The sequence below is a fragment of the Hypanus sabinus genome, chromosome 27 (genome assembly GCF_030144855.1).
Source record: "Hypanus sabinus isolate sHypSab1 chromosome 27, sHypSab1.hap1, whole genome shotgun sequence".
Lineage (NCBI taxonomy): Eukaryota > Metazoa > Chordata > Chondrichthyes > Myliobatiformes > Dasyatidae > Hypanus > Hypanus sabinus.
The window spans coordinates 37,305,701-37,317,651 of NC_082732.1; the positions used below are offsets into that span (position 1 = coordinate 37,305,701).

An 11,951-nucleotide genomic window follows, 5' to 3' on the forward strand; every position below is an offset into this window, starting at 1 on the left:
GAGAGTGTTGGAAATGGAACCATACATACCAGCAGTCTGCCAGCCTTGGGATGTTGCTCCACCAATGTACCAAAGAGTTTGCAGATCTGTGAAAAAGGGCGGCCATGAAGCGAAAATGGAAACTCAAAAGCAGTTGAATACAAGCAGCTAATACAGCTGCGACGCACACCAAAATACCTCTGGAGTTGTGCTAATGTCTGAGTAAAACAAAATTGGGTTCTTGTATTTGAGGTTGGAGGAAGCTAGAACTAGAGGTCGTAAGTTAAATGGGAAAGGTGAAATGTTTAAGGGGAACCTGAGGGAGCACTTTTCAGTCAGTGTGTGGAAAGAGCTGTCAGCAGATGTGGTAGGTGTGGGTTCAATTTCAGCATTGGATATGGACTTTTAAGAGATGTTTAGATAGGCACGTGAATGTGAGGAATATGGAAGGACGTGGATATTGTGTATGCAGAAAGGATTAGCCTTGTTGGCCATTTGATTACTAATTTAATTGGTAATTTAAAGGGCCTGTTCCTGAGCTGTACTGTTCTATGTACATGGATAGGAGGGCTGTTGAGTCCGGGTGTGAGTCAATCTGTCTCAGTAGAATAACAGTTCGGCACAAACTAGATGGACTGAAGGGCCTGTCCCTGGGCTGTAGCATTGTACAACTCTGTAACTCTAAATCAAGTAGGGCATTGATTAAATCAAAGATCTGAAGGAATGAATGGAAAAAATAAAACAGCTGTGTGGTTGAGATGACAAATGCGAGGGAACTGGCTGGTGGAGTGGATTAACACGCCGCTCTTTCACATTTGGAGACCGGCCGCATTAATGGGATGGGGATCCCCTTCTCTGTCACAGAATATTCTGGATAAGTGAGGTTCCGATAGCACTGAAGCTCAACGCTGTTCGGGCCTAAACTTGATCTGTGCCCCACCCACCAGGCCAAACCAATGTTCCCTCCATGATTAGCACACTGTTGCCGGTTAACACAAACATTTCGGTGTATGTTTCGATACTGAGCGTGATAAGTGAACTTTCATCTTAAAATCTTGTATCTTGGGTCTGTACACCATCCATTGTGGCTACTTAACCTGTGACCTCTGCGGAGTTGAGGGACGCTATCGTCCGCAAGTTCCCTTCAAGCTCCACGCCACCCTGACCTGCAACAAAACATTCTGGCATCTTACTCACTTCCTTCTCAGTCCCGAAGAAGGGTCACAGCCCGAAATGGGGACTGTTTACTCATTTCCATAGATGTTGAGTTCCTCCGGCATTTGTGTGTGTTGTTGCCAAAGTATAATTGTCCTTTGTCAGGCTCCCAACTCAATGAGACAGTGGGAGCCCATTGACTGGGGGACTGCAGCAGTTCAGAATCGATGCCTACCACCAGTTTCTCATTGGCGGTGAGGGATAGACACTGGTCCCAACAACAAGGCCTGAAGTCCAGGAAAGGTAATGTTGTGAAGCACCGTGCAGGTACCAACCGAGGTAGTCAGTGAAAATCCAGGCATCCACACTGGCTTGGACAAGAAAAGCCTCAGGAACCACACCACCAGCCCCAGGAGCAGTAATTGGCCTACAATCATCAGGCTTCTGAACCAGTGTGGATAACTTCACTCACCTCAACTCTGAATTGATTCTACAGACTCACTTCAAGGACTCTTCACAACTCATGCTCTCAGTATTTTTTTTATTTGCTCAGTTTGTCATCTTTTTCACACTGGCGTCTGTCTGCTTATGTATAGTTACTCATAAGATTGTACCGTACTTTTTCCCCGTACCTACCCGCAAGAAAATGAATCTCATGGTAGTATATGGTATCGTATACGTACTTTGATAATAAATTTACTCTGAAGTTTGAAGCACGGGTTATCCCAGGAATGCCAGGCTTCTCCTGAGACCTGTATCTCTGAGCCACCAAGGGCCTGCTTCTGGTGTCCAGTGCTTCATTTGGCACCTGCGTAATTGTGCACAGCAAGATCCAATTTCTTTTGCTGACGGGGTAATAGATAGTCTTCCTCCTCAGTGATGCCATCACACGCTTCCCACATGCAAAGCACCACAATATAAATTTCATTAAAAATTACGTCGGATTAGTGTTGGCCCTGCAGACGGGCTGTTGCCTGATGACCCTGAATACAGAACACGCGTTGCCTGCCATAAATAAGCGCAGAGCTGAAATTGGGAATTCTTGGAATGAAGATTAAATAGGATTCTTAAGGTGAAATGCCTGGGCTCTAACGGAGAGCTGTGATATTTTTAGGTATGTTTTGTTTCAGAAGCTGTAATTGAATTTATGCTGCCCTGCCACCAAACGAAATTTTTAAAAATTAGATTAAATAAGACTCGAGTTCAGCTCCATTTTACCCCGATAAGTGTAGCATAGGATTAATTTTCTGAATCTTGGAGAAAAACTTTGAAGTGCAAAGAATTTGCCAGCAGGAGATCGCAGTCCCTCCTCATTATCTGCAGGCTGTGAAGGCGAGGTGGCTTCTAATTTATTATCGTTTATTTCCTGCTCGTTTTGGTTGCATCAACAATGTGACGAAGCTTATTAAAAATTAATATTCTTAATTGGAGATGGGAGGGCTTGGCACATAGATCACTTTCTCAGATACAATTATATTTTGTTGATCCAACATGTTCTGTGATATTAGGGACCTCCGGTGAGAGGGGAGAAATGCAAGCAAACAGCGAGGGGGGGGCCACTCAGGCTACACTGAGTGATGGGGATCTCGGTGCCCTCTGTCCCGTTCCCCCACGCACTCTTGGGAGGCTGCCCGTCTCCAGTACTGGGCATGTTTGGCAGGGAGGGATTGGTGTGTGGTTGCTGGCAGGGAATTGTGTGTGGGGTTGCCCCTGGGTAGGGTGCTTCCAGTACCCCGGCGGCAGAGAGCACAATATCAACACAGACACAGAATGTTCCCACCACCTTGAAATCCTTATCTTTACCAGTTTCCCCGGGCCTCCATATTTCCACCCCCCCCCCCCCCTTCACTTCCGTGTCCTCATTTTCAGCCCCTTTCCCCTGCATTCTCCATTTAGTCCTCACACCTGAACACTCCATCCTCCCCACTTCTGAACTCTCAATCTGCCCTCTGAGCTCTCTATATCCATTCCCACCTCTGAACTCTCCCTCTACCTCTTGCCCTCAATTCTCCCTATCCCCCCTCACTCCCTCGCACTCCTGGATTTTCCATACACCCCCAAGCCCTGGACTTCCTACATCTCCAATACCCCTAAATGTGTGGAATCAATTTAGCTGTCTGCACCTCCCCCAAAATTCTGATCAGTCCCTCTCCCTCCATATCCATATTCCCTAGATAGTTCATATCCCTACATACCCCTACACTGCAATACCCTGCTTGTAGCTTGCAAACACATCCCAAAGATGTACAAATTAAGGTTAGGGGCATAGTTTTAAAGTGCTTGGAAGTAGGTACAAGGGGGATGTTAGAGGCAAGTTTTTCACACAGACGGTAGTGCGCTGCCAGCGAAGGTGATGGAGGAGGATGCAATAGGGTCTTTTAAAAGACTCTTAGATAGGTACATGGAGCTTAGAAAAGTAGAGGGCTCTGCGGTAGGGAAATTCTAGGCAGCTTCTAGTGTAGGTTATATGGTCAACACAACATTGTGGGCTGTAGGAGTGTAGATTTTCTATGTTCTATGTAAGTTAGTCAAAGTCTGTCCCAAGCCTTATAGGCGCATCAGGCCAGTGCTTATGCCGGTTTCCGTGGCGTGAAGCGACTGAGAGTATGAGACTCCCTCCCCGGATAGAACACCAGTCTATTGTGAGGTTAACCTCCAGCGTTTTGCCAGTACCTATTTTCAGCTGGGTGGACTGGAGCAGTGTGTGGTTAAGTGCCTTGCTCAAGGACACAACACGCTGCCATTGGCTGGGGCTCGAACTCACGACCTTCAGATCGCTAGTCCAACGCCTTAACCACTTAGCCATACACCACTCTTCTAAGTAAGCTGAAGGCACGCTACGTTGGTGCCAGAATCAAGGCAAAAATTGCGAGCTTCCTTTCGTACAATCTTCGGACTGTGTTGGTCGCTGACGCAAACGACGCATTTCACTGTGTGTTTCGATGTACACGTGACAAATAAAGCTCACCTGGACACTGTAACACCCACTGAAATATCACCACCATCCCTATCTACCTGTACCCTTGTCTATATCTCACCAAAGCTATGGACTCACTCTCAACTCGTGTTCTCAATATTTACTGTCTATTTATTATATTTTTAATTCTCAGCTCAGGCTGGTAAAACCTGAGGCAAGGACATAGTCAACCACTCTCATTCCTCAATTGCTAGGAACTGTTGGACTCTTCTATTGGTAGTTAGTATTGTGCTTTGGTGACAATATTTACATAAGTATTGCTGTGCAGGTCTAATTGTTTAATGTTATTGTGTAGTGACTTTGGGATGATACCAGATGTAGATGTTACTATTGGGACAGTGTATACCCTGTTCATGTTCCATAGTCTTTCAATTTCCTCTTTGAATTCAGGATTTGTCTGGTGCTTTTTACTGATTGATTTCCGTATGTAATGTGTGTTTGGAATGGCGATACCTATTAAGTAAGTTGTGCTTGCTTGTTTATCCTGTAATATTATATCCAGATGGTTATTATAGCTTGTCCTGGCTGTAATAATGGATTGGTGGTAATATAGTTTGTAGGAGTCTGACTCTAAGACTGGATCAAGCTTGTATTTATAGTGAGGGATGCTGTCTTTTTTGAGTTTGTACATTAAAGCAAGATTTTGGTGAATGACGTTTGTCACTTGATTGTGCCTGCATAGGCAATTGGATTGAGTTAAACTGCTATGGGATCCTGTAATGTGTTGGATGGTTTCTAGTTTCTCTTTCTCTACTCATTTTTTTTTAATATTTGCACAGTTTGTGGTCTTTTGCACAAAGGTTGTTTGTCCATCTTAGTGTTTAGTTTCTCGTTGACTCTTTCGTGCTTCCTTGTTGTATTGTGAATGCCTGCAAGGAAATGAACTTCTGGGTAGCAACAGGAATGCAGCAGGCCAGGCAGCGTCGAGAGGGAGAAGCGCCGTTGACGTTTCGGGCCGAGACCCTTGGTCAGGACTAACTGAAAGGAAAGATAGTAAGAGATTTGAAAGTAATCACTTCAAATTTGAATTTGAAAGAGATCTGAGTAGTAGTTGTGACATGTATGTACTTTTACTTTGACCTTTCTCCCCTGATTATTACGGACAGAAAACAAAATCCCGTATAAATGTTATTGGAGGACAGAATACTGTTTCACTAGATGCGTGCCTCTAAATCTCAGAACAGTAACTGATGTCACGACCACTACGCTGTCACTGGAACTTGCCCCTGTGATCACAGCAAGTCCCCTCTGAGATCACTGAGTTCAGGGGGCACTGCGGTTGCTCAGTGGTTAGTGAGACGCTATTACAGCTCAGGGCATCGGAGTTCAGTTCCGGCGGCCGCTGTACTCTCTTCCCGCGAGTGTGTGGCTTTCCTCAGGGTGCCACGGTTTCCTCCCACGTCCTGAAGATGTACCGGTTGAAAATTGGCCGGCGTTGAATAGGTGGATTGCTGAGCACTGTGGCTTGTTGGGCAAGGAGGGCCTGTGGAGCGCAGTATCTCCAAATAACTCGACTCAAAGTGCAGTTGGGACGTAATAAACGCCCGTTTCCTGTCAGTGATTGTGAGTCCTGCCAATGGAACGGGGAAATAATGGGGGCATCCTCCTAATCGGATCAACTTTCACTGCAGAGAACTGAGGACAGAATTCTATATCCTTTTACAACACAGTATTATTCATCTGTAAGAGGAGCCTTATCTTCACATACATCAATATTTTCCCCTGAGCTCTCGACTATACATTAAATATTTGCTCTTTGCTCATCATCTCGAAAGCAGGTAGCACTTTGGCAAACCAAAGCTGTCAGTGACGTTCTTGGGCCGGATGGTGGTGGGGGGGGGGGGATACCCTGCGTCCCAGAGTGGGGCACCTTTAGTGGTCCTTTTGGAAGCATTGTACCATTGTACCTTGTCAGGCGGATTAAGGGCCTCCCTGAGAGACTGGGACCCAGTGCATTTCCAAACAAGGCGAATTCAGGTTTGCGAGGAAGCAGTTGCTGTCGCTTCTGCTCCCAGAGATTTGGAGTGTGTGTGTTTTTTTTTTTAAAATTGGCCTGATGCCAGTAGAATTAGCTATGTGCAGAACCGACAGAGGCAGATCCCCTGAACCCTGAGCCCATGAACACTACCTCACTACTTTTGCTGTCTTTTTGAACTACTTATTTATATATTTCTTGCTGTCATTTATAGAATATCTTGTATCTTGCTCTGCACTGTGCCGCAAAACAACAAGTTTCGCAATTGATGATATTAAATCTGATTCTGATTCCGATTCCTCTCCCCTCTTCTCCATTTTGGAAAACATGCAGACTAGCTCCACCACGTGTGGCTGATGCAAAACTGAAGCGATTAAAACCATCAGCAGAGTGCACGATGGGTTGGATGTTCTATTTCCGATGCTCCGAGGGAAACTATGACCACACTAGGAATATTGTGGAACGCAGCAAGCCTGGCAGCATCTGTAGGGAGAAGTACAGTCGACGTTTCGGGCCGAGACCCTTCGTCAGGACTGTCGAAGGGTCTCGGCCTGAAACGTCGACCCTATTCTCCCTACAGATGCTGCCTGGCCTGCTGCGTTCCACCAGCATTTTTTGTGTGTTGCTTGAATTTCCAGCATCTGCAGATTTCCTCGTGTTTGCGCTAGGAATATTGTGCTCAGTTTAGGTCACCTCATTAAAGGGAGGATGTGGAGTAGGTACTTCACCTTGCCCAGGGGTGACCTGCAGGCTAGCAGAGGGAAGGAGCGTCAAACACCTCCTTTGGTAGAGACGTATCTCCACCCCGTCGTCAGAGCTGCTGGCATTAGAGAGCGTGTCTTATGAGGAAAGGTTGAGGGCTGTTCTCTTTGGAGTGAAAGAGGATGAGAGGTGACTTGATAGAGATGTACAAGAGAATAAGAGGGATAGACTGAGTGCACAGCCAGAGACTTTTCCCAGGGCAGAAATGGCTAATACGAGAGGGCATAACTTTGAGGTGATTGGAGGAAGGGAGAGGAGGGTGTCAGAGGTATTTAGTTTACAGGGAGTGGTGAGTGTGTGGAATGCCCTGCCAGTGGTGTTCGTAGAGGCAGATGCAGAATCAGGCTTAATATCATTGTCATGAAGTCTGTTGTCTTTGCGGCAGCAGTACAATGTAATACATAATAGAAAAACAACATGCATTACAGGAAGTACGTATATAAAGCAGTTAAATTGAATAAGTAGTGGAAAAATTTTTAAAAAAAGAAGTGAGGTAGTGTTCATGGGTTCAATGTCCGTTCAGAAATCAGATGGCAGAGGGGATGAAGCTGTTCCTGAACTGTTGAGTGTGTGCCTTCAGTCCTTCAGTCTCCTGTGTCTCCTTCCTGATGGTAGCAATGAGAAGAGGGCACGTCCTGGGTGATGGGGGTCCTTGGTGATGGATGCCGCCTTTTTGAGGCACCACTCCTGGAAGATGCTAAGGAGGCTGGTGCCCATGATGGAGCTCTCCGCAGCTTCTTTTGACCCTGTGCAGTAGACCCCTTCCCACACCGGACGGTGATACAGCCAGTTAGAATGCTCAGCACAGTACATTAGAAACATTTAAGAGACTCACACGGATGAAAAGGAAAGGAGGGTTATCGAGGAGGGAAGAGTTAGATTGATCTTTGAGTAGGTTAAACACTGTGTGCTGAAAGGCTCATATTGTGTTGTACTGTTGTATACCTATGTAATTGGGCAAGCATAGGGGTGTTGAATAGACCTCCCATGCCTGTGATACTGGGGCCATATAAATCCACATTAAATTGCTCTTAAAAAAATTCCACAATATTGAGTGATACTTGGACACTTGTGAAGAATCACGTAGTTGTTCATTAAGAATCTATTGACAGTTGGTAGCTTCCCATGATTAACCTGGGTACCAGGGCCTCATGTGGATCATGAGGGGTGCAAGGGTTTCTAAGAACACAGAACTGACTTCCAACGTCCTTCACGTCACCAGATTAATTTTTAGTGACACCCAGGCAAAGTCATTCCACGGCAGAGAAAAGGGACACAATCTGTTTATCGACAGTAATCTCATTAAAGGTCGGCTGTCAGTCAGTTAGGGGCCAGTTGTCAAATTTCAGCTCGGAACACCACCCGAGTGACTGCTGTCTCTCGCACTGATAGCACCCCTGGGGATTGTTAACCCTCGAAGCTCCCCTGTCTAATCCAGCTGCCGGCACTGAAGAGATATTAAAATGCAAGGAGAGACCTCAGACTGTTTTTGATATTAATCTCTGTTGATGGTTTCCGAGGTGTTTCATTTCAAAATGATGTACTCATTAAATCACGTCTTGGCTGTCAGGCCGCCGGGGTAGATTGGGCAGGGGGAGTGCGGCTGGAGCAAAGGTAGGGAGGTCAAACTCTGCTTCGGTCACCTCGTTAAACCTTGCTGGCCTTTATTTGCTCACAGGCAAGGCAGCAGTCGGAGCCACACGGCACGGCGCTCTCGACCTGAGCAGGGATCATTGTCACATGGGTTCAGCGTTCAAGGAGAAATTACTGTTCTCAGTCTTTGCAGCTTTTGAGGACAGAAATCCAAGGATTTACAAAGGTTCACCCAATCAATATATTCGTGCCTGAGATCGATAGAGTTTTGGGAGTCAGGGGAATTGGGGTTGGGGGGGTGGGGGTGGCGGACAGGTAGAGGAAAGAGAGTATCCATGACCTCACTGAAAGGCTCTGGAATGTGTGGCGACATTTGTGGGCTGCCCCCAGCACACACTTGGGTATATTGGTTGTTAACACAAGTGACGCATTTCACAGTCTGTTTCCATGTATACGTGATAAGTAAATTTTAATCTCGAGGAGGCCCAGCTACTGTCAAGCTCGAGAATGACACAAAAGGGAGTCAGGCCCTTTGGCCCATTGAGTCTGTACCAACAGCAACCACCCGTTTACGCTAATCTCATTGTCTAATTTCCCTCTTATTCTATCACCCAACTTCCTCAACAGTTACTTTCCCCAAGCAGTAAGGCTGATCAACACCTCCAGCCATTAACCTACGCCTCCACACAACCAACCATTCAACACTTATCATTTCCTGTCAGAGTCACTTTATGGACCTGTGTATATAAGCTATCTTAATGTATTTAGACCAGAAGCTACAGGTTAGGCCATTTGGCCCATTGAATCAGCTCCACCATTTCATCATGGCTGATCCATTTTCTTTCTCAGCCCTGATCTCCCTGTAATCCTTCATTTATGTTTATTGTGTTTTTATTATTGCGTTTTTCTGTGCTGCATCGGACCCAGAGTAACAATTATTTCATTCTCCTTTACGGTTGTGTACCAGAAATGACATTAAACAATCTTGAATCTTGAACCTACACATCGGGGTCAATTTATAGAGGCCAAGTAGCTAATGTAAGCCTGGGGATGTGGGAGGAAACGAGATCACCTGGAGGAAGCCCACAGGGGAGAACGTGTGAACTCCACACAGGCGACAGCCGACATCGGGATTGAATCCAGGTCACTCGAGTTTTAAGGCACTCCCTATGTTAGCGGCCCCAGTGTGCCACTTACCTTCCTGTGTCTGCTTGCCCTGATGACAGTCAGTCCGACTAACACCCAGTGGATTGAAATGCCAGCGTGTTTCTCTCTCTCCCAGATTGCTCCCTGTGCATTGATGAGAGAGCCGAAGGCCGAAGGAAGATAGTTGAATTTGTTCAATTCAGTCCTTTCCCCAAGCTGTCTGTCCAGGTCCTTCACATACTAACCCAGTCCGTTGTCCTCGTGTTCAAGGGAACTGTACAGATTTCTGCTTATTACATTCTCCATAGTGGTGTTGCTGGTGGAGATGCACTTCCCCACAGATCCAGTGATCCATGTACAATCCCGGCTTCTGGTGCTGTCTATGTGGAGTGTGCACGTATTTTCTGCGACCCTCCAGATTCCTTTTCACATTTCAAAGACACACAGATTAATAGATAATTGTCCACTACTGATTCCCTCTAGTGTATAGGTGAGCAGTAGAATTATGAGGAAGGTAAAGGGGAGTTTGTGCAAATAAAGGTAAACAAGGCAGTCAGCATGGATTCAGTGGGCTGAATGGCCTTGTTCTTTGATTGTTACTCTTATGATTTAGGATGTTGATCAGTTTGGAAGAAATTGCAAGCAAAACTCAGCAGGTCAGGCAACATCTGTGAAGGGAAATGGATAGACAACGATATGGGCTGAGATGCTTTATTTTATTTTATTATTTAGAGATACAGCGACCCTTCCAGCCCAATGAGCCACTCTACCCAGCACCCACCGATTTAACCCTCGTCTAATCACAGGACAATTTACAACGACCAATTAACCTACCAACTGGAGTGTCTTGGACTGTGGGAGGAAACCCACTCGTTCGTGGGAAGGACATACAATCTCCTGATGAAGGATCCCAATGTGAAACGTTGACCGTCCATTTCCCTCCATAGACACTGCCTGACCTGCTGAGTTCCTCCAGCATCTTGTGTGTTGTTCCAGGCTCAATGAGAGGCGGGTGCTGCCTCTGCCATCTCCTGGGGCAAAGAAACCCCCGGTCCGAACTGAAGGAGAGATAAATTGTTCAGTCACAGCCAGGGCACTGTGGTCTATGTTCCGAGGCTAATAATGCACAACAGGGATGGGCGATCCAGCCACGTGTTCGAATCCCCACTCCCCCCTTGACAGCTGTCCGATTTTAAATCAATTAATTAAATAAATTGTAGAAAAGAGAAAGTAAAGCTGACAGATGAAAAAGCGGGATTAAAGACTTCCTAAGGTATTTCAGGGAAAGACATCCGCCGTTCTTACCTTTATCCTGTCTGACTCAGTGACCGGGGCAGACCCTCGGAATAATGGCCTGGGGCGCTGAGTGCAGAGGTGGAGGAGCGAAGGGGTTGACTATCCAGCAGCAAGGAAGCTCAGCACCGGGGAGGGTGTGCGGTGAGAGGGCATGAACGGTCTAGGGCAAGTGCGCAGGTCCCGCAGAGACAGGGTAGGCACCGAGATCCTCAGAGAGGCGCACAGCCAAATGGTCCTCTTTATCGTAACGAGCGAACAGCCAAGCTGGCAGGAAGTCCCTGGCACTGACTGATAAAGCAGCGCGAAGTAAAGACATAGACATTACAGCACAGTGCAGGCCTCTCGGCCCATAGTGTGTGCTAACCATTTAACCTACCTTAAGATCAATCTAACCCTAAATATCCCTCTGTTTTTCTGTCACCCCTATACCTGAGAGGGTCATAAAAGCCTGTAACGTATCCACCACCACCCCTCGAAGGGAGTTCCCTGCAGCCCCCACTCTCTTTGTAAAGAACTTACCTCTGACATCCCCTTATCTTCCCTCCAATCACCTTAAAATTCTGCACTCTCCTAATAGCCGTTTCATAAGTTTGAACATTTTAAAGAAAGTCATCCTTAAACAATAAAACTTATCATAGAATAAGCCTGTGCTTGCTGTTCCAAAAGAAAATCAGCCTGAGGAAGTCCCAGGCATTTAATGGTGGTTGTGGGCGGGGAGGGGGGTGTGTGTTGGGGGGGGGGGGCGGTTGGAATTTCCGTATAGTTGATAGTCGTATGCATTTACATGCTAACAAGTGAGCCAGATCGTCACTGTTATTTTCTGCAAAAATTGTTGCGGTGCATCCTAAATTGCCTTTGACTGCATGCATCAGGGCTGAAACTTTATGCCCTTGTTTGAAGGACTTTCAGTCCATTCCAGTTAGGTCCAGACCATCTTCTTGTTTTCTGAGTTCCTGCCCCCTCTTATGAATTAATGAAGTCGCTAAAAAATTTTCCATATTTGTGTAAATTGCTTTAAAAGCATTTTATCATGTCATAAAAATGAAATTGATCTGTGCCGAGCGATCG

The 11,951-nt window shown here is 46.2% G+C and overlaps 1 long non-coding RNA gene across 1 annotated transcript in view; it reads left to right on the forward strand.

The window, feature by feature from the left end:
• Positions 1 to 11,331, forward strand: part of LOC132382226 (uncharacterized) — a 469,030-nt gene extending 457,699 nt beyond the window's left edge. Inside the window, exon 5 of the long non-coding RNA XR_009508242.1 lies at positions 10,320 to 11,331. This is a non-coding gene — a long non-coding RNA (uncharacterized LOC132382226). The remainder of the gene's footprint in view (positions 1 to 10,319) is intronic.
• Positions 11,332 to 11,951: the final 620 nt, after the last annotated feature.